The 23961-nt window shown below is 37.4% G+C and overlaps 1 protein-coding gene across 10 annotated transcripts in view; it reads left to right on the top strand.

Annotated features, from left to right (window-relative positions):
• The first annotated feature begins 8550 nt into the window (after positions 1-8550).
• DIDO1 (death inducer-obliterator 1) overlaps positions 8551-23961 on the top strand; it is a 57931-nt gene continuing 42520 nt past the window's right edge. For 3 of the 10 annotated variants that reach the window (XM_074210441.1, XM_074210432.1, XM_074210442.1), the window contains exon 1: positions 11303-11389. The gene's annotated coding sequence lies outside the window, so the exon portion shown is untranslated. The other 7 variants (XM_074210435.1, XM_074210434.1, XM_074210433.1 and 4 more) reach the window with 7 other exon arrangements.

Below are 23961 nucleotides of genomic sequence, written 5' to 3'. Positions count from 1 at the left end.
CTAAGTACCCGAGAGTGGACAGTCACTTCATTTCCCCCGGTGGAGGGAGGCAAGGGCAGTTTTTCTCCACGGCTCACCAACAGGTTCAACTCTTGGGCGGAAGCTTCTTTCAAATCCCATTTAAATTGTGCCAGTGCGAGGCCTGACCATCTCTTTCCATCTCAGTAGTAACTCCCCAAATCCTGAAATTACCATGTATTTTTGTATCTTTCAAAACTTTTATCTCTCCCTTCCCCTCCCCCCTTGAAATGAAAACATCTGATTGGACCGTGTGTTTGTTTTGTGTGTCTGTGTGTGTGTGTGTGTGTGTGTGTGTGTGTGTGTGTACGTACTCTTCTGAGAAGCATTTGGCTCTTAAATATTTAACCAGTTAACCTGTTAACCTCTAGGGTTGGGAAATTCCTTCCAAAAAGCTGAATTGAAACGTATCCCTTTCTCCACATCGTGTAATTTTTGTCCACATCTTCCCAGAAGATTCCAGAGGTAAAATTCATCAGTTTTGGAGACCTTCTACTTTTCTCACTCCTGAGAATGGGAGGGTACCAGTGGAACGCTAGCTATCCAGGTGTCCTTGCCTCTTTCTTACCATATAACTAATCCTGTTTTCTTTTCCTGCAGTACAGTTCCTTGATACCATCATTTACTCCTAGCTTTATAGTTTCTCCTTGAAGCCTACATCACTCTCTTACACCACCCACCGGATTGTCCTAGTTATTCCCAAGAATATTACCATCTCCTGCCTTTGTATTGGCAATCCCCCCATTCCTGGGGGATTTTTAGGCATTCCCTCCATACTGCTTAAAATCTCCTAGCTTCTATCAAAACTCACCTCAAGTAATAATAGATTTGACCTTTCTTGACCAATCTAGCTACCATTTTGTATGCCTACATTGTGTTTCCATTTTTTTGACTTTGCATCCCAAGCACTTATCACAATGTAAAAAAAGGAGGTAGGAGCTTAATATTTTATTGGTTAATTTTTTTAGAGGATATACAGGTTCAAAACCTAGAGGTCATTCTTGACTTCTCACTTTCTCCCATTCCATACCCAATCCATTCCTAAGAATAGTCGATTTCACTTTTGCAACCTGGTCAGATTACTAAACCCAAAGAGCAAGACAGAGACCAAAATTTGATAAGTTTTGGAGATTTATTACCTGACTGTGCAGAGTTACATTTTCCTTCAAATCACATGGCACTGAGTATCCAGAGAACAAGGTTTTTATAGTATTGGGGGGGGGGGGGGTATTGTGAGCAAGCAGGGTACAGAAGCAGAGATAGCTGTTAGATATATTTCCTTATCAGACAGATAATTACTAACTTAGAAAGAATCCCATACTTCCAGGCCTCTTACAGGCTTAAGAAGTGTGGAATGTGATATTCTATAGATCTAGATACATCTGAAGAAAGGGGAGATAGTCTTGGGAGGAGTCAGAAATCTGCAGGCAAGGCAAAAGGATAGGGTAAACAAGAACATTTCTTAAGTCCAAGATAAGTTCTGTGACACCCCCCCCCCAACATTTGTGCCTTATCTGTATGTTTCCAGACTTAAAGATGCCTAGTCAAATTCATATTTCTAAGGAGAATCCAAAAAATGTCAAGGACCCCTTTTACCTGAATATTAATGTTGTACTTCAAGATCTGCTCCCTTCTCTCCTGACACTGCCACCATCACTCCATGCAGACCCTCATCTATTCAGGCCTGGCCTATTGCAATAGCCTGCTAGTGAATCTGCCTGCCACAGGTCTTTTCCCACTCCAGTTCATACTCTGTGCAGCAGCCAAAATGATTTTCCTTAATTATATGTAGTGTTTAAAAAGGTGAGAGAGACATAATTTCTGGCATATTTATTCAATAAAAGGATTTTGACTGCTTTTCTTAGACCAAAGACAGAGGCCTCTAGGTAATATCACAGCTTCTATGCACTTGGAAGAGTAAAAGTCCCTGAGGGTGGCAATCATTGATTGAATAACAGATAATGAGGAAATGAATATTACAATGATAAGTTGGGCTATATACTACAAGGAGGCTTGTGGGAAACAAGATTTGGATGACCCAAATCTTGGTCAAAGAGACTTAGCAATTACCATATAAACTATCTGACAAAAGGGAGAATCAATTCTTCCCCAAAATGGTGAGTAAACACAATGAGCAAGAATGCACCCATATGCCTAAAATTAGTAGAATTTCTTTAATATCTCATTAGATCTTGGCCTGGGTAAATCTTTGAGAGATATCACATACTTCTTAATTTTTGGATGAAGTAGAAAAGGGGAAAAACTTTTGATTAAATATTAGGTGGTAATAAAAAGAGAGGAATAATCTTTTTTTCCTTCAATGGTTCCTGATCCCTTCAAGATCAAACACAAAATCATCTTGCGTTCAAAGTCCTCCATAATCTTAATCTATTCCCACCTTTACATCTTCTTTTACCTTATCATACACCCAATTAAACAATTGCTTTGGTTTCTTCTATGGGTTTTTTAAATGCTCTAATTTTTTCCTCTTTCGTCATCACTTGCCTTCTCATCTTCTCATACAGCATTTTGTACTGTTCTTCATCTTCTGGCTTCATAGTCATGATTGGTAGGCTCATAATTTTTTCCTTTTTGATCTGGTTAACTGTATAAATTGTTCAGCTTCTATTTTACTTTGTATCAGTTCATGTCTTCCCATGTTTCTCTGAAACCATTTCTTTTGTCATTTCTTGGCAGTAACAATAGATTCTATTACATTCATATGTTGATAGGTAATGAAGCATTGTGATTAAGGAACTGACCTATTCAGAAAGAATAGTTTCCAGCTCCAACTAATTAATACTAAACAAACCATTTAATTTCTTAGTTCTCTAATAGTGTACCTAACAGAAAAGATCACAGCCTGCATTAATATAGGGGTTTTCTTCACTTAGAAGTTCCGTCTAGCAAGGAAAAAAAAAAGCACAGGTTCAGTTCCTATATTTCAAGTACTGTATTTTGTTCAACAATTTTTACCTCCTTGTTTTCTGGTTCTTTGCTACATTCAAATCTGTCTATAAAGATCTTCGATAATTTGGATCCTTTCCCTTTGCCTTGGGTCACTTTGGGTCATAAACTAAATAGTATCAATGTCTCAAGGGTAATACTCATTTCTTCTTAAGCAGTTGTATTCCCTATACTATTGCCATATACTGAGTGGCATTGTTATCATGTCAGTCTTGAAAAGCTGGGTCTTTATTTGGAAGGCAAAATAAAGGAAATAACCTTTTATACAGCATTGAACTAAATTGTTTTTTACACATATTTGATCCTTGAAACAATTTTGTGAGGTAGGTACTATTATTATGCTCATTTTATAGGTGAGGAAACTCAGGTGACTTTCCCAGGGAAAGCTAGTAAATGTCTAAATCTAAACTTGAATTCAAGGCTTGGTGCTCTGTCTATTATGCTACCAGGGAATGCTCAGGGTCAAGCTTGATGAGAAGTTTAAGATCAGTAAAAGAGCTTTGCAATTTCTCAAAAGCAATTGAACTCACCATCTTACTTTGTTCATCTCTGGGACCAACTCATGGCTTCTCTTTATAGCATTTACCAGACAGACACACCAATGGACAAGGGTATTAATCCAATTGCAAGCTGAAATCTAGCCAATAGATAATTCTTCATCCAGTTAGTCTATTTTATATAGATATAATGAGCTCCTTTAAGTGGCACTGAAGATGTCTGGTACTTGTTGTGGATCATCATAAGGCTATCTCCAAACAGGAGTAGCTGGAAGATCTCACCATACACAGGAAATCCTTTTTTGGCTTAGACCCTGCCTTCAATTTCCTCTAGCTAGTAGCAAATACCTTGGAAATATGGATACCTTTTGGTGTCTCTTCTAATGTGGAGTCATTGAATAGAGTTTTTCCTACTTTCATATAGTCCAAGAAATTTAAATGGGTTTGATATATAAATAAGAGGCAATGTCTAAGAGAGCATATAAGGTAACACTTTATCTTATGAAACCAAATACTTTCTTTTAAATCAAATGATAATCAGGTTAAAATTGTGCAAGCAAACATAATCTTTACTACATCATTTAATTAATTGTAAAATGGTAAAGAAGTGATTCATTATTGAATATTGTTTTTGAAAACCCTAGTGTTCCTCACCAGGAACCTCATCAAAGATATCCTCAATTCATGTATAGTTGATTTTCATAAAGATTTTTTAATAGATGAGAGAGTAGATAGGTTGGTAGTTACTGCTCTCTCAGACTTCACCTTCTTTTGTTAGTAATAAAATCTGAGATTTAATTATATGCTTTTGGTATTTTTCCCCCCCTCCAGATATCTGGTATGTTGATCCCTATAATCAAAAATACCTATTTAAGGGGCAGCTAGGTGGCGTGGTAGATAAAGCACCGGCCCTGGAGTCAGGAGTACCTGGGTTCAAATCCAGTCTCAGACACTTAATATTATTACCTAGCCGTGTGGCCTTGGGCAAGCCACTTAACCCCATTTGCCTTGCAAAAACTAAAAAAAAACCTATTTATACAAAACTATTTATTACAGCACTAGAAGTAAATTTAAGTGAACACTGAGGAAGTACTTTTCCTTTTTTTTTTTGGTTTTTACAAGACAGTGGGGTTAAGTGACTTGCCCAAGGTCACATAGTTGGATAATTATTAAGAGTCTGAGATCACATTTGAACTCAGGTCCTCTTGAGAGACCAGTATTCTATCCACTGCACCACCTAGCTACCCTGGCTAATTTACTTTATTTTTTATTTTTTATTTTCTTTTAGATTTTTTTCAAGGCAATGGGGTTAAGTGGCTTGCCCAAGACCACAGGGCTAGGTAATTATTAAGTGTCTGAGCTAATTTACTTTAAAATGGAATATTGAAACAAGTGAGATCACAGAGTCAGGCCTTAGAGTCTTGAGTAATTTTTTTTTTTGGTTCTTTTGTTGCTTTTAATATTTGAATAGTTACAGTTATCAAGGAAAGTTTCAATAAAATTTATTTTAAGAAATTATATCATCTCCCATTTCCATGACACTTTAAGGAGTATAATATGCATTTCTCTATAAATACAGACCCCTGTTTTCACTGACTTATAGGTTGTGAAAAATAACTATGTACAAATAGCTATAATAAACAATAATAATGATAAATATATTGGAGAAGTACAAAACAATGTTCTTTGAAGTTTGAGGAGAAGATTGTCACCATTGGGCCTCAAGAAAAACTTGTGTAATCATAAGAGAAAAAAACAAACCCTCAGATTCAGTATCATAAAATGATCATAGATATACAGTGGAAAAGGACTTCAAAGATCATTTAGGTCAGCCCCCTCATTTTCCTGATAAATAAACAGACTCAGCATTTTCAGAAAAGTAACTATCAAAGTTACATAAGTATAAATGGTAAAGAATTTCATCCTGTTCACTCTGCTTTCAGAGTCAGCACATTGTGAACACTCAACCAAACCAGCTCTCATGTCAGAGGACCTGAATTCAAAGTCTATGTCTGCTTTTTACTAACTCTGTGCCTTTAAACAAGTAATTTCTCCTCTCTGGAAACAATTTCTCTTTTCTGGGATTCAGCATCCTCATTTAGAGAATGAAAGGATTGCACTAGAAAGTCTGTAAAGTCTTTCAACTCCACATCCTAAGAACCTATGAATTTCTGGCTAAGAGAAATCAGGGAATTTTTCTAGGAGAAAACTATTTCAGGCAAACTTTGAGCTTTTGTATGTTGTCAACAAGCCAAAGCCAGAATAACCCATACAACAGACCAATATCAAATTAATTTACTGAGATATAAATGACTGAGAGACACAAAATTTTAACTTATAGAACCAAGACCCAGTATTGGAATTTCAGGTCTCAGCAAAAAAAAAAAAAAAAAAAAAAAAAAAAAAAGACGTTCCAAAGTCCTGATATCACAAATTTAGACCTGGAAGGCCCTTTAGAGGCCAAGTAATATAGTTCAGTCCCCCCCCCCCCCAATTTAACATCTAGTCTATTTGGACCCCAGGTTAGCCTTATTCTATTCCTAGCTGAATCTCTCCTGATGGTGTCAAAGACACTGTCACTAGCTGATGTAGAATACCATTTAGGGCACAGAAGGGAAGAAGGATTTAATGGTTGCTGTCTTGAGAATACACATTTAGGACAGAGATATGTCTACGGGTAGTTCTAACATACTCAGGAACCTTCAAAGAAGGATATCTTTGAATTAGAAATTCTTGAATTTAAAATTATGATAAATTATATATTTTTTTGTAAATATGCCTAAAATTCAAGAGCACAGTATTATACTGACATTTACCTTAGTTCAGACCTTTATTATCTCTCCCAGACTATTACAATCTTCTGCAATCATCTCTTGCAAACCTATTTGGTTTCCCTGCCTCTATTCTCCTTTTCAATTTGTCCTTTAATCTATAAAATAACTTTCCAATTCCCTTTCTCAGTAACTTTTAACAGGATCAGCTGGGTGGTACATTGGATAGAGCACTGGCCTTGGAATCAGGAGAACAAGAGTTCTAATCTGGCCTCAGACATTTATGACTTACTAGCTGTGTGACCTTGGGCAAGTCCCTTAGCCCTGATTGCCTCAAATCTGGGGCCATCTCTATTTGTCCTGATTCATATCTGGCTACTTGTCCCTGATGACTCTGGAGGAGAAAGTGAGCTTGGTAATTTAGCACAGCAGGGCACTCCTCAAGTCCAAATCATGTGCTTATCATGGCATCACCTTCCTCAGATTGTGATGGTCTTCATCCTTAATAAGCTACTAGCTACCTATAGGATAAAACACAAAAGCATTAGATAGCATTTAAAGCTCTCAGCCACCTTGCATTACTCCTCTTTATTCCTCTGTTCTAGCCAAACTATTATGCTAGATGTTCCACCTTTTCATGTTGTTTCCATCAAAGTACATTACTGGAAGAATATATTCCTTCTAAATCTCTTGTTGAAACCCTTCTTTTCCTTTATGGAAGTATTACCTCTCACTGCATGAAAATTAATATACCATCACCTGGAAGTAATCTCAAATTTCTTTTTGGTGGTTTGTCCATACCTTTTCTTTTTACCATACTTTACTTTTCACTATACTTATACTTACTATGATAGCAGGAATTCTTGTCATTTTGTAGCCTGAAAAAATTTCATATTTCTTACATATAACTGAAAAATAGGTTTGATTCTTTTAGGGGTTAATTGGAGAAAGTGTTTCTTGGGATTTCTTGACTTCCTTTAAAAAAAACCTAACATGTTTTATTGATGCTTTTTAAAAACAGGTCACTTCCCAATGGCTCTCAACTTCTCCCTCCTTACTAAAAAGCATCTTTTTGAAACATAGATATGTAAATCAAATAATCTATAATGGGCCTTAACTGGTACATTAAATTTTGCAGCTGTAGTTCACCTCTGCTAAAAAAGAATGGAAGAGAGGTTTCCTTATCATCTGAAATCATTGCATTAAGTTCTGGTGTTTTTCAGTGTTTTCTTTACATTATTGTGATCATGATGTAAATTGCTCTCTTGATGCTGCTCGAGTCTCCCTATATCTCAGTGTGTAATATTCTCCACTATCTCAAACACTAGTCTTTTTACTTGACTTGTATTGAAGTTTCCCTTCCCCCACAGTTCCTAACTTATGAATTCCGGTCAACAAAAGTGGACTTTACTCCTATCCATTTACACAATCCAAATTCACTGATGGAAGAGCTAGTAAGTGAGCCACCTTCTAAAGGAAGCCTTTCTCCAAATCCCATTTAATCCCAGCGCTTTCCATCTGTTATTTTGTATTTATCTTGTATGTATTACAGTGCATGTATACATGCCTGTATCTCTTGCTTGTATGTAGTTGTTTGCAGCGAGTGCTTTGGAGGAAGGGACTAGCTTTAATTTCCCTTTGCCTCCCCAGGGCTTGGGCTGGCCCTAAGCGGGTCCTTGGTGTGGGCAGCTGCGGGGCCAGGTGACTTGGGAGTCAGCCAGATCTGAAATCGATCGGATTTAGTAGCTGTTTGACTCTGGGCAAGTCACTTCACTCTGAATTTGCCTCAGTTTCCTCATCTGTAAAATGTGCAGGAGGAGGAAATGGCAAACCGCGCCAAATATCTTCGTCGGGAAAACCCCAAATGGGGTCACGCAAAGCCGGAGCGTGACCGAAAGCCGAATGCTTACTGTGTGTCTGTGTGTGTGCCAAAAACCAGTGCGAGACCTTCCTGGGAAAGGCTTTCATTTCAGCGCTGGGGCAGAGCCCGCTCTGGAACGAGCAGAGTTTGGGGGGTGAGCGGGGAAGGGCAGTGTCCAGAAGTAGGAGCCCCCCGGCTTTTCTCTCTCTGGGTGACTCGACGCACATTTCTATTTATCTTCACCTTCCCGACTCACGGCCTCTTCGGCTGGCTTTAGGAGGAAGGCGATTATTTTGATTCCTCCGTGAACGGGGATAGGGTGGAGCCGCGAGGCCCCGCCCACAGAAGATGGCGCCTCCCGGAAAGGCGTCGGCTTGGGAGGACAAGCGGCTCGGGCCGGGCCCGCCCCCGCCGCCGCCCCCGCCGCGCGGCCCTCCAGCCCCCGCCGCCGCGGCCGCGGCCCAGACGTCGCTGCGGAGCCGGAGAAGGGCGAGCCTGAGCCGCACGGTACGTGAAGGGATGTTGCAGGTAAAGAGCCACGGCCCCCGAGGTACAGTTTGTTTTACAGGGTCCGTGGCGGAGGGCAGGAAGGAGCCCCCGGAAGGTTGGAATCCTGGGGAGACGCCTCTCCTCGGGGCATTCTTAGGGCCTCCCGGCCCAGGGCCCCCGAGGTGGGAGTCAGCCAACCACCCAGTCTGCCAAGACCTTCCCTCAGCTTTTTAGGGCTGATTTTTTTTTTTTTTTGGCGAGTGGGAAGAAAAGCGATAGTCAGAATTCTGCAAAAAGGTTCTACTCAATTTCGGTCTTTGAGAACCAATCCAAATGTCAAAAGAGCTCCTTTTAGAATTCAAAGTACCCCTGGACTGGGAGAGGGAGGAGGGCTCCTGGGAAACTGTAGCCAGTGTTTTTATAACTGTACGAGGAGCCTCCTAACCAATCCTGTATTTTGCTCTATCTTTCTGAGATGCTGGCAATTAAACGAAAATAAAATGGGCCTTTCGTTGCTTAGTTTTTCTGGGGTTGTTTTTTTTTTCTTTTTGAATCTGCATGCAGCATTAGACATTACAGTGGTTTCTGCAAAGGGCTCATCTAGACCAACAGGACTTACACGGTTGATGTTTTACTGCTACTTTGAAATTTTGCTAATTACCTTATTCCTTTCATTTAAAAGAATCTCTGGATAAAGTACCCTTCTAACATGGACACAGTGTATGCAATAAATGTACCCGCCTTTCAGATGTCTCTACAGAAAACCTGATATCTCCTTGTCTGTCCCAACCTCCTTTGCCACTGCACATAAAATTCTATTGACTACATATTTTATGTCCCTCACTGACTCTCATAGATGTTTGCATGGTTTATAACTATTCATATTTAATATAGACATATCTATAGTAAAAATATTGATAAAAAGTTTTGACTTATATCTCAATACTCTGGGAATCCTTGGAGAAAAATGACTTCACCTTTTTGGACTGCCTTCTTTGGGTTGTGTATTTTATAAATTTCATGACTAAGCAAACTAGTCTTTGGTTGTTAAAATTAAACTAACAATAGCCACTAACTGTAGCTTTATAATTTTCTAACTCTTTTTCATGGGAAGGAGTGTGGGTGGGGTGAGTTATAGCTAGCCCTTCTCCTGAGGGGAGGAGAAAAATTTGGTAGAAACTAGCCTTGGGACTAGTGTCCTCACCACGGACTCCTAATAATTTCTATTAAGGCTCCCTGCTGCTGCTCCTTTGGGGTCTTTGTAATAATCCATTGTTTTTTAAATGTAAGCTTAACTGTTCTAGCTAAATTTGAATGGCTAACATATGCATTGAGTACTGTTGGCTAGTGTTGGATTCCACACACAAAATCATTTACTTTTAAATATCTTAATTATTTTGTATTTATATGTGGATGGGGCCAGGTTGTACCAGGTAGGTATTCTCTATATCCAATACATTCTTCCTGATTTTAATAGTTGGGGAAGGAAACATAGGATAAATCATCACTGAAATCCATGTTACTGAATTTTTAATTATTCAGCAACTGTTCTTTACATTCTGTTTTCAGGTCTTTGGTCGTAATTTTTGTGTAGATGCTAGGTAACCATTGAACCTTGTTGAACATGAATGAAAAATGAATCCAGCAAAGTTAATTGAGTTCACTTCCCGACTGCCTTTCTTTGCCAGTCCATTGGCAAATTCTGCCTATCCTCATATAATTTTCATGACCCTTACCTGTGGGTACAATATATTTTAAAAGTGCTTTAAATTGTTCCTTGGATTATTTAGCATTGTAAAGGTCCTCAGTTCTCATTCTCGCCATCTTGTGGGCATGTAAGGATCTGGGTTAAATCAAGATCTTGGACACAGTCACTCTTTTGACCTTTGGTACCCCATTTGTAAAATGCTGACTTTGTGGTTCAGTTTTGCGGGAGTCTTCAAAAGCCCTATTTGGGGGCTTTTCTTGGAAAAGAGACTGGAATGGTTTGTCATTTCCTTCTCCAGTTTATTTTACAGATGAAGTAACTGAGACAAACAGAATTAAAGGACTTGCTGTGGTCCAGTTGGCATCCTGACTGTGCACACTGTGCACACTATGCACTGCCCCAGTAGTTACTCCATGGGTTGGACTAGGTGGCCTTTTTAAGTCCCTTTCATCTCCAGAACTGTGCTAATATGTATGATTCTAGGGTGGGAAAGACTAATAAAAGGAAGTCCAAAGATACAAACGCCTCAACTAGCACCGTGCTCTGGACTACCCTGGTTTTGAAAGGGTAGTTGGGGGGTGTTTGATGAAAGCTAACAGGAAAAAAAAAATCTGCCTTAACCTAGCAGACCCCAGAAATCCACAGTAGTTTCTTTGGCTGAGAAACAGCTCGACAAGGAGGATTCTAGGAACTTCAGGAATGGTTTACTGGAACTAAGGATCCTAGTCATTTGCAGATTATCACTAACTTATGGACCGGCCCATCTACCTATTTAGGCATCCGGGTCTCCCATAGACTCACTGAATCCGAAATTTCCTATTTGGGGTTCACTTGTTTCCGGTCTGGGGGGGGTGGCTCCGCGGCGCCTGCAGTTGCTGCTCCTCCAAGGCAGGGGTCGCTGTAGCCTCCTTCCCCTATGGCGCCCGAAACGCACGCCTCGCCGCCGCTGCCCCTCTTGCCGTCGCGCCTCGTTGGGCGGCGTCGCAGGCAGCCGCCCAGGCTCCCCCCCTCCCCCCGGCCCATTAGCTGCATTCGGTAGGAAATGGCTGCGAGACCTGGGAGGCCTTGAGGCCCGCTGGTAAGTCCTGACCCCGGGGCAGAGGACCCCAGCCCCCGCCGCGTGCGGCTGGCACAAAGGAAAGGAGAGAAGCGAATGACTCGGCCTCATCGGCCCCCTCACCCCGGGGCCTGCGCGGACCTCGCCTTTCGGCCTCCGAGCTCGGGGCCCGCGGAGAAAATGGCCGCCGCCTGCTCTCGGGCGGGGTAGCGGGCTGCAGGGCGCCCCCTTCTTGCCCGGGCCCGGGCCCCTGGGGGATTGGCGGGAGCCGGACGCGTCCCCTCCTCCACGCCCCTGGCGTAGGGGTTCCCTCCGCGCCCGGGCTTTCCCCGCTCGGCCAGCCACCCCCTGCCCCGCGCCCTTCTCCCCTCTCACCTCCTCCCGGCCTTTCCTTTCTCCAGGTTGCCTTCCGTGACCGCACCGAGCTCCGTAATCACGTTTGTGCCTTGTAATGGGCCTTGATCCGTACGGAGCTGGCGACGGCTCCCCGCAGCCCGGTCCGCCCACCCCTGCCCGAGCCTTCTCTCGGCTTGATTTCCCCATCTTAATTTTGCGGGGTTTGGGGGTGGAAGGGTGGTCCTCAACCAGCTAGCATAGCAGCCTCTGCTCGTTAGAGGAGAAATGGAAATGAGCGATGTGTTTCCCACATTCAAACCCCTCAATTTTTAACGAGCACGCTAGTTTCTTTGTAACAAGTAAGAGGCTGGAACCCCACGGAGGATTTCCAGTCAACAAGTATTAACTACATCGATCCATAGTAGCACCCTTGGGCTCTCGGCAGATGCACATGAATTATAAAATAGTTTCTGCCCTCTGAGCTTTTGGGGAAAGACTTCTGGAATGCTTGAATTTCAATGGAGCTCGTATCCTTACTGATTTTAGAAAAAAATTTCTAGAGAAAAGATAAGATTTGTTATAATTCAGTTACATGCAACATATTCTTGCAGACTAGATTTGTTTTGTCAACTTAGAAAATTACCCAAAGTAAATAAAATCTTTCTTTACCAGTTGTTCGTTGTCGAGCTGCAGAATTTCCATGTGATTGTGAGATTAGAAATAGAGTTTAGTGATATGTAATCGTCATGATAACGTTTTATAACTTTATGGGGCCGGTTGCACATATATATTAATCTCTGAAATACTTTAGAGATTTTTTTCATGTTTCTAATAAGACTTTAGACTAAAGCTAAAAGTAGTATACGCCTTGAGTTCGTGTTTTTTTTTAAACCTTCGCTGATAGGCGGTGAAAACTTGTTTGTTAATTTAGCCTATTGGATACACTGAATTATGGTAATGAACGGGGCGCGGGGGCGGGGGGAAGGCCGGCGGGCGCGGCGCCGGGGATGGAAAATAGTTAACCGAAGCCTGCATATATTTGTTTCCCAGGAGTTTTGTTAACTTGCATCCTTGCTCTTAGATATTTTAAATTGCCTTGCAGATTGTGTGGGCTAAACACAGTATTGTTTAACCCGTTAGCCGTGCAGATGACAATATAAACCTATATTATCAATACCTCTGGAAATCTTAGTCGAAGAAGCAAGCAGTGTCTGAATATGTTAATAATTATTTTAAAAATAAGTCGAGGGCTGGATCTTCATTACTAACCGCCTCCCCCCCCCCCAGGGCGTAGCTAGAGCTAGCCTGTTAACTTTTAATAGTCTTTTAAAATAATATCACAAAAATGCAAAACCTGCTTTTTACTGCTTTTATTTGACCCAGGTTTACTTTTTAACTTTACATTTGGTGCTTTTCTGTTGTGTAATATCCCCATAATTTGGAATTTTTTTTTATTAGGAAGGCTAGAAATAAAATTGCTTCTGGTCTTTTTAATAAGATTTTCCTGATTTTTAATATTAATTTGTGGTTTTGAATTTATCCCCAACATCCTTGTTTTAGGACTTTGATTTTTATATGTTCTATTTAATTATCTAGACCTAATATATTTAAAACACCTATCCTTTAATATCTTTTCTGCTTTTGATTTCTCCTAGAGACTTGAACATGTTTTATGTCATTTTATTCAGCTTCTTGCTTTTTCCCTACATCACCTTATTTGTGAATCTATCACATCTGAACGCTTTTGCTATACTATCAAAACTGCTTAGTGTATTAGGACATACTAGTAGCTCAATTTTTTCATCATTCTTATATTTTAAAACTGCATTATGAATGAGGTATCACTTTCAGTCGCATATCATATCTTAATTATAATGCATTAATATGTTCACAGAACTTCCCATTTTGAAATGATTTGTTCTAAAGTACAGAAGTCAGAGTCCATTAATTGAATTCTCTGGCTCCCCCCCCCCCCAGTCCTGTAATGATCTTCTAGGGAAAATTAGTCATTCAAATTATAGAAACTGACTCTTGACATGTTAAAGATAGAAGGAATGTTAGATTTTTACAAGTTTAACTCTAATTTTAGAGACAAGCCCCTAGAATATAAGTGAATGTGGGGGGGGGTCCATTGATGGGTTATTAAGTTGTTTATCAGGAATACTTAGAGAAACCAGTATCTCAGTGCATTAATAAGCTACTTCATTGTTGGAGTGCACATTTCTGAATATATCTTTAATGACAGTCAATAGTTAGATAAGTTGTAGCTGCTTGCCATATATATGTATTCGCTAAAAATTGTTTAATTCAGCAAGTATTGAGCTAAAAACCATTAGGTGTCCTGAGAGATAGAATTACAAGGTATTAGAAAAGTGCTAGGCTGCCATATAAGTACCATAAGGAGTGGTTCATATGAGAAGTAGTTATAGAAGGTTAAGAAACAAATATCAGTGTTGGCTGGAGTGACCAGAAAGGCATCTGGGGAGAAAATGAGGTTGGATCTGAATAAGTTTGGCAGGATGAGTCAGGAGGCAGAATTGGGAATGAATTCGACCTACTAAAGCTCCCTGGAAGAGATTGGGAACTAGTTATGCAGAGGTCCAAATTCTAATAGAATTGTAGTGATTCCATCTAGAATATAATAATGATTATGGAAGAATCACTTCACTCTATTGCCCTTTACAATTAAAGTTAGTATTTATTATCCTGGGATGAGTACATATTCACTTAAAACTCGAACCCTATAGAATTATAGTTAATGTTCATTATCAGTTCTTAAATTAAGACTATGAAAGCACTAAAAAAAACACATGAACACACAATAGGTGATCACAACAGATCTTGGTTTATTTTATAAAGTTAACATAGTATTTCTTCTTATGGTGTCTTCTGGCTGCTTTGGAAAAATAGCAAAATATGCTTTTTTTTGAGATTGCCTAAATTTGTTTGGCTTGACTTTTCAAGATACTCATAAATTAATGTAGAACCCTTTGATAGGTGGAAGTTAAGATTAGTTATAATAAACAACATTTTCCAATCCATACAGTTCCAATCCATACAATGTCTTCCAGGCATTGTTATAGTTTCTGGTGATGCCAAAAATGACATTTACATAATCTTGGCCCATAAGTAGTTTGCATTATACTTTTGTGACTATAAATAGATGAAACTTACTAAATCTTAATTAGGAAGGGCCTTGGTTGTAAAAGGAATGATTGCCTTTTTGTAATTTAAATTCTTTTCTAGTTATTTTGAATGTTGGATCTGTAACATCTGGGGTCCTTTCAATGGACATTGAAATGATAATGTGCAGTGTTATTGCCCCAGAGAGAATGTAAACTTTTTAAAAGGTAGGGATTTGGGCAGGTTTTCTCTTTGCATTCTCAGCACTGAGCTTAGTAAATAAATGCTTATTATTGTTAGGCTAGGATGAGGGAACTTTCCCTCTAATACCATATTCATTATAAGTTTTGTTTTAGAAATTTCATATTTAGGAGGTGTCAGAATGAAAGTATATTCTAGGGCCCAATCCTCTGAATAGAAAACTATTTTAGTAGACTTTTCCCTTTTAAATGGTAGACCAAATTAAAAACAAAGTGTTAACTAACTTGTAAATTAATTGTTTAATTGAAGCTATGGTGGCCAAAATAATATTAACTTGTTAATAAGCAAGTACTTATTGACAAGTTAATATTATTTTGGCCACCAAATTGTACTGTTGTACAGTACCAGTTTTAGTGCTTTTAATTTAAATATGTAAAATTGTTACCATTGATAAATATGCTAAAATCCAGATTTCAGAAGGACCTTACAAATTTAAAGAGTTTACATACTTGTTCTTGATTCTGGCCTTCATGTTCCTGAGATTAAGTTACTTAAATTTAAATATATGAAGACAATTTTTGTCCCTCTTACAAAGTGGTTTTGTGACAGTAAATTGGGAGTTGAATACTTTGTAAGACAGAGGAAATTCAGAAGATAAGAACTGGCCACAACTTGATAGAGGAACCAGAATAGTGGAAAAATAATTACTGGAGCCTTTTCTCTTCTAGAAGTCCCTTACGCCGATGAAAGAAGCAACTAGTAAAGAAGGTGAAAAGGAGATTTTTGTATTGTTAACTACTCTCTAAACAGTTTGTGAAAAATCACACGTTTTTTAGTTTGAGCTCAGTTTAAGTAACATTTATTTTGAACTAAACCCTAACTTGTTAGTAGGTAAAATCAGGGGGGGAAAGTTTGAAAAATTCTAATATTGACAAAAATCGTTCTCTCTATCTGATGGTCCCTCCTCTTTCTCTTCAGTTTTTTTCCTGACTCATAGTAGTCAGGAGGAGCAGCATCCATTTCAGGAGTTTTGCAAGAAGAATTTCCTCAATGTTTACTTGAGAGAAATAATCAGGTAAAAAGCTTTAATGCATATAAACTCTATTGATGCTCATTTGCATATCTAGTCTCACCCTTTTGTCATTTTTGAGAAAGGATTTTTTTTTTCCAATTACAATTGATTTTCCTTGATACTAGAAGGGAATCAATGTATTATTTGGATCAGTCTCTTTAAATTGGCTTTAGAGTGTAATAGTCTTTTTCGCCTTTTAAATTGTTTCACTTTTAATAAAATTTTGTTTTTTAAGCTGCTTCAAGAAGAAATTGGAAAAGTGATTCCAAAATATGTTGAATGGTGTAGGTAGATAGCCTGGGTTTAAACAGACTTGGGCTTTAGATAAGAAACAAGATGAATAATACTTAAAAGTTTTGGGGGTTTTATGTATAATATCATCTTTGGATTATGATTAGTTTTGTATTTTTAACCATTTCAATATAATTCTACCTTGGAAAAGTTTTTTTCTTGTTAAATTTATACATGGAATTAAAATTGTTGCTGTTGCTTGGCTAATGTATCAAAGGATACATTTTGTTCTAAAAGTAGCGACTTGATTTACACATTTAAAAGTAGGCTTAATTTCCTTATATGGAAAGATAACCACAATGTAACAGTAAAGAAATAGGGAGATAAAACAACATTAAGTGAAGGCAGCTAGGTGGCACAGTGGATAGAGCACCAGCCCTGGAGTCAGGAGTACCTGGGTTCAAATAGGGTCTCAGAGACTTAATAATTACCTAGCTGTGTGGCCTTGGGCAAGCCACTTAACTCCATTTGCCTTGCAAAAAAAAAAACCCCAACATTAAGTGGAGGAATATAAAAAGCAGGCTCTTAAATTAGGTTTTTATTTCTCACTGATCTGCATGATTCATTCTCTTATCTCATGCCCCTTAATCCAGAGGTTATTGCACTGCTTCCCTCAACTAGCCTCTAGGCTCTTAAGCTTGGTGCAAGGCTGTTGCAGAGTAATTATAAGATGGGCCATCTCCTAAACCCTCCCCTACCTCTAACAGTTTTCTATACTGAGAATGATCCAGTGCACTAAAGAAACAATTGGGAAGACTGAACAGTGTCTGTCTGGTGGGGAGTTACCCAAATCCTGAATAAAAAGGTACTTAATTTAATCCAGATCTAGATCCTGTCAGAGTAGAACTTGGAAAATGACTTTGAAATTTATCTGTGATACCAGAGTCCTAGTTATGGAACCCACTTCTGTGTATTTGTGGTGTTCATCCTCCTTGTTTTAATCTGCTAATTGACCCTTTTTCTTAATCCTAATGAATTTTCATGATGTATTCACATGTTTTTTGAATTGCTTTTAAATATAGTTAAAGGCATTATTTCAAGTGTTAATTTTAATGGTTTTGATATTAATACCAACTTAGGCTCATTTATTCACTAAAGGTTGTATAAATATATTTGACATAATTTCATTTTAAGTTTAATAAAACTTAAATGTATATTTTTAATTAGGAGCAAACTTTTTTGAGTAATAGAAATATTTAAATTGACCATAAAATAGTACCTAGTTTATTAATTTTTGGACGTTAGATGATTTCTAGGAATCGTCTTAAATTGACAACCATTCTCTTAAAAAAATTTTATTGATGCATATTATTTTTTTACATCATGTTCACTTCTCTAACTAGATCCCTTCCCAGCAGTCCTTCTCAAGTTGCAGAAGTGATATGAATATTGGGGAAGAAGGGAACTGGAGGAGAAGTTCGGTATAATAACAGCCAATAATATCAACCACTTCCAATATCAAATTCAGCTTTGTCTATTTCCTCTCCAATGAAAGGAGAAAAATATTCTTGTACAGAGCCCATGGTCATCATGTTATTACATAGTATTCACTCCCTGTTTTTTCTTTCTATTTACATAGTTGTAGTTATTTTTTATATACTGTTATTTTGATTCATCTTAACTTTATTCTGCCTCAATACATATGCCTTAAATTCCTCACACTGGCCTTATCTTAGTGAAGAGTAATATTTCATTATATTTAAGAATAATTTGTTTAGCTATTCCTCAACTAATAGCAATCCATGTCTTTGCTATCCTAAAAATGTCTTTTAATATGTTGGTATAGATATGGAACCTTTTTCTCTCATTGATAGCAATAGGACTTCTGGCTCAAAGTATAATTATTTTTTTAATCTATTTTTATGATATCTCTGTTTTGATGTAACCAAGTTTTCCCTAGTATCCTACCCCTTCCAAAGAACTATCACTTATAGCCAGTAAATTTAAAAAGAAGGGGAGGAGGGCAGTGTGGGAACTAATCTCAATATATGAAAAGAATTTTATATATCATATTCTACCCATGGATCCCACCCTCCACCTAGACCTTTATCTTTTCAAAGAAGGAAGAATGTCTTTTTATATCTCCTTTGGAGATATACATATTGATAATTTCACAATATTCATCTTTGAGGGTTACATCAATTTAAATGAAATTATTGAGTATTTCCTTTTCCTGGCTCTGCTTATTTCACTTTGCATAAGTTGATGTCATTCTGTGTTTCACATTCATTGTTTTTTATAAGGTAATTTGTTTAGCCATAACTGATCTATTTTGATTCAAGTTCTTTGCCACTGCAAAAAATTGTTTCTTTAAGTATTTTGGTGCCATTATATATTGAGTCTTTTTTTTTATCATTGACTTCCTTGGGTTATATGGATAGCAATGGAATGTCTGAGTCAGTGGGTATGGACATTTCTTTTATGTGATTCCAAATTGCTTTTCAAAATGGCACAAATTTTCATTGATGATGGATTTGATGTCCTTAAATATCCCCTACAGTTTTTGGTTCTAGCAGTTGGTGAATTGGGTTTGGGAGGAGAGGGGCTATAATGGTAAAGCTTTCAATGTTAAAATATGAAGAGCTCCTAAAATTTTTAAGTATTCAAATATCAGGGTTACCTTTAAGGTTTCTTTTAATGGGTATCACAGATAAGATGAAATGCATCTATGTGGGGAGGAGAAGAATTGATAGTTCCTAAAATTCTATCTTCTTAAATCATTTCCATTCATAGTCTCTTATAGAGAATCTAGTAGGTTCAAAAGGTTCAGAGAATATCCTGTTGAAGAAGGATTTACATCTGGAGTGGGGAAATCCTTTTCTCTGCTAAGGAACTTTTTGGATATTTATAACATTCTCGGACTAAACACAATTATCAATTTAAAAATTAGCCTGCTATATTTGGTTAAATACTTAATTACTGAGTTTTTAGTCTCCCCAGACATTCCCTATTCCTGATTTACATGGACTTGGAAACAGCAATTAGATTTAAGAACACTGGCCTGAGAGAAAGTTGCTTGGGGGCAGAGCCAAAGTGATAATGGCTAAGTTGGGGTAGCTAGAAAATTACTGCAACTTAAAGCGATCAATAGATATGTACTTGTAAGTCAAACAGAAAAGAGCATAATCTTTCAGAGGTCAAAAATGGGGCAAAAAGCAATGACCCTGGTAGGTTTACTATACTAAAATCTGTGACTCCAAGGTGACAACCTGATAGGGCCTGCTGACTTAAGGGAGAGTTGTGACTACTCATCTGTGAAAAGACTAGTTTGAATCAAAAGGCTAGTTTGAATCAAGTAAACTAAGTAATATAAATCTGCACACTTTTGTAACTGGACTAGTTTGTGCTGGATTGGTAAGCAAAATAAAAAAGGTTTGATTGTGGAGACAATATGGAAATGCTAAGGGCTTGTTTCTTTAAGGTTGAATACTGACTAACTGAGCTTCTTTATAACCAAAAAAGAATATTCCCTGGTGTTGGGCAGAGGACTTTTTACTGGAGCAAAGGTGAGAATTAGCAAAACAAAGCTTTGTTCTACCTCTTGAAATTCTTAAGGGATTTTCAATTAATCCATAAGTAGGGTATGATGGTACTATTGGAATTGGAGCTCAAATCAGAGTTATTCTTGAGGGCAAATTAGCTTCTTGAACCATTGGCTTGAATATGAATTTGGAATTCTTTTTCTTGGCTTCTTTTTAAGTACTTAGAAAATATACTGTTTTCAATGTTATACTATACAATCTTTGTTTGGCATCATTTGGATTTTCATTTTAGTATTATCTTTTCCTTTTGCTTAACAATTGAAACAAAGACATCCATTACAGAAGTTTTCTATGTCTAAAAATACATAGTCACTGAGAAAATGCCTCAAAATCTCAAGTTACTAAATATAATCCTCTGCATTAAACTTGACCAGTGATTAGCTGGAAAGAAGTAGGGAAATAACCCTGGATTGATTCTAGCTCCCATACCGTCACTAATTAGCTGTGTGTTCTTGGGCACAACACTATACTTCTGGCTTTTACTTGTACAAGTAAAAGAGTTGTGCTGGTTGACCTATAAGATCTCCTTCAGCTTTAAAATTTCATGAAAGTATGCTTGAAATAGAAATCTTTCCATAATTGACATTTTATTCCACTTCCTTGGTAAGTGCAACCCAAATGATAACTATTTCTTAAGCTTAACCCTCCAACTCCTATCTCCAGGCTCTTTGCCAAGGTATTTCTCATTCTTGCAATGCACTCCTTGCTTACCTCTAGATTTCCTTCTTTAACCCTTCAGGTTCAGAGCCTGCCATACGACCTTTAGAGGTATTGAATTTCTTTCCAAAATTGCCTTGTATCTATTTCTTTACTTATTTGTTGTACATATTTTCTCTCACTGCTAGAAAGTAAGCCATTTGAAGGTTTGACTTTTGTGTCCCTACATCTACCTCCACCTCCCCTTCCAGCACATAAAATAGTTTGAAGTTAGCTTAATAAAAATGCTTGTTGATCAATTGACTGAAATGTTTCACAGCTTAATAAGCTCTTGAATCATAACAGTACCTGACTTGTGGTTTAGGAAAGTGAAAATGTGTCCTTTTTGAAAGTGAAAGTAAAGTTTTTGGTATTTTCTTTCATACTTTTTTTTTTTTGCAAGGCAAATGGGGTTAAGTGGCTTGCCCCAGGCTAGATCATTAAGTGTCTGAGGTCAAATTTGAACTCTGGTACTCCTGAGTCCAAGGCCAGTGCTCTATTCACTGCACCACCTAGCCACGCCTTTGATATTTTCTTAATGTAATTTATGTTAAGTATGATCCAGGGGTCATATGATTCTTGATTTCTTACTCTTTTATCTTAATTTTTTCACCATAAATTTTTACAGCAGTTTGATCTTAGGTCTTTTAGTGGAGAATTCGAAGGCCTCTCCCCAGGAATTAAGGCCTGACTGAATTAAGGAAACTGCCATTTCCTGATTTAGACACCTAAGTTGTTCATCTACTTGTTACAGTTCAGTCATCACCCATAGCTAGAGTATCATGAAATTTCCTTTTAAGCTTTAGTTTTGGAAAACATGTAGAGACTGAAGTAGAACTGTAGGGAAGCTACTTAAAGTATGACTTCTGGTAAAGAACTAGTGTCAAGGCATCATCAACCACTGCTGCTGTGCAGATATAAAAAACTGAAAATTTGAGATTTTGGTTGAAAGTTTCTGGTTGTTTTTTTCTTTTTTTCTTACTAAGAAATTACATGTGAATCCTCAACCACCTGCTTTTTATTTGTGACTTTGTAATAGTAAATAATACTAGATTAACTTACAAAATTTTAATTTATTAGCATTGGCCCTACCCAGATTTAAAAGAGGAGTTTTTATTCAGGAATTTTGAGATATCTATTCTCTTTCAGGGAGGAAAAAAAATAGTCTTTTTTCACTGACCTCTAATTGAAATTTAGCAGTTACTTTACATAAAGATTGTAGGCAACAAACTTGATTCTGATAAGGATGTAGGTTTCACCAGAATACCAGTTCCATGACACAAAAAAAATTTAACTTCTAATCTCAAATATGATATACAGGACACTGTTTCCATATATCTGTCATTTGTGTCAGTTTTGTAAATACATCCTTTCAAGGGGTTACATACCCTGTTCTTAAACTGTTTTGGTAGGTACTACTTTTTTTTTAAGTAGGCTTATAAAAAAAGCTGTTGATACAGATTACATCAATAAATGGAAAGGGGGGAAACCACTGTTTGGTTTTCTTTTCAGTAAGATAGTGACATTCTATTTTCTGTAACTTCTCAACTAAGATGTCTATAATTAATGACTTTTGGAGAAATATTTTCTGATGGAATGAGATTTTTCCCTAAATTTGATTCGATGCTGGCCTTTTTTACCCTGTCTCTCTTCCCTTCTTTAGTGTTTCTTGAGGTACCTTGTTTTTGGAAGAAAAATGGATGGGATTGATAAAAGATGGTAAGCCATTAAGAATTCAATGCACAATTTTACCACCAGATGGGGCAAAATAATTTTTTTTCATTATATATCTTCAATAAGAAAGTGTTGTAGTCATTTGTTGCTGTAAAAATGAATGAAATTAATATACGTTGTACTAACCAAGGATACTTTGAGGGTTTTTTTTGAAATACATAAATATAATAGTGTCAGTTCAACAAGCAAAAGGTATTAAATACTTATGATCTGCCACTCTGCTAGGCACTGGGGATGCAAAGAACCTTGCCTCAACAAAGCTTGCATTCTTCTTGGGGAGGGAAAAGTGAGGCAGTGCATTTCCTCAGCTAAGTAGGATTTGGATAGATTTCCTGTTGGAGAATCTCAAACACTATTCAGAGGAATCTTACTTAATTACAGGCTATTTAGCAAATGGAATTGAAAACATTATTTGCATCTGTTGATTTGTGAAGTGATCAGAATTTATTTTCAAAACACTTGTCACATGGAATTACTTTGCCTACTCGTGATAGCTAGCTTGTCTGGTGAGTTGGAGATTTTGAATAGATAAATTGATAAGATAGTTATTTTAAGGAAGGAGTAAAATTATATAGTAAGGTTAGCTGTAATTTAATTGAAGTAGTTTTAGGAAGAGCTAGATGAATGATGTCTCAGGAATGTATTTTTGCAGTAGTTTGTTTTTGAAAGAAATATTAGAAAAATGGTATTCAAATTGGATATTGATCATTTTATGTTAGACTGGTAGGGAAGGAATAAGCTAAGTACTGTAGTGCTTTAAAAATGTTATTTGATCCTACAACAAATCCTTTGAGGGAGTTGCTAATATAAGTATCTGAGGTGGGATTTGAACTCAGATTTTGTTGATTCTAGGCCCATGCTTTATCCATTGTATTAGCCACCTATCAATGAATGTAATGCTGTTCATTTTTGTAAAATAGTTTTCTCTTGTTTTATATCTTAAAGTTAATTTTTTCCACTCAAAGTTTAAGATATATTTAGTATAATCAGCAAAGGGGTGGTTTTAAGATTATCAGATCTAGAAGCTATAAGGAGCATTTGACATCACCTTATTTCTCTCATCTTATAAATAAGGAAACTGAGGTCCTGACATTTTAAGTAATTTGTCCAAGGTCATACAGTTAATAAAACAGCAAACTCTAGATGTGAACTCTTATCAAACCTGTAATTTGGCCTTAATACATTATTTTAGAAGTTCTTAAAAGAGTATTTCTTGTTTAGAAGTCCCCCCCCTTTTTTAAAGAAAACCATAATAAATATAATTTTGCATAGTCCTCTACTGTAAGTAAAGTTACTTAACCAAATTGTGATTGTCTTAGTTTATCTGTGACTTGTCCAAGGTAAAGCTACAGATAGTACAAGAGACTTCAAAAGAATAATACATACTGTGTCTTTAAGAAGAATGAGTTGGAATGTTACAGTGTAGCTTCCGGTAACTAGGGGAGACTGCAGTTAAGGGAGAGGACAGTTGGAGTGAATTTAGGTAATAGGTGATGTGTGAGACTTGAGCTCTCCAGTTAGCACTTGATTATGGGGAAGATATTGGTGGATTAAATAAATTAAAGGGGTTTATGAAGATTCAGGACTATTTTAGTAAG

Source organism: Macrotis lagotis, chromosome 1 (assembly GCF_037893015.1).
Source record: "Macrotis lagotis isolate mMagLag1 chromosome 1, bilby.v1.9.chrom.fasta, whole genome shotgun sequence".
NCBI classification, from domain to species: Eukaryota; Metazoa; Chordata; class Mammalia; order Peramelemorphia; family Peramelidae; genus Macrotis; species Macrotis lagotis.
Note: the sequence above shows the minus strand (reverse complement) of the source record. Positions and strands in the feature narration are given on the sequence as shown.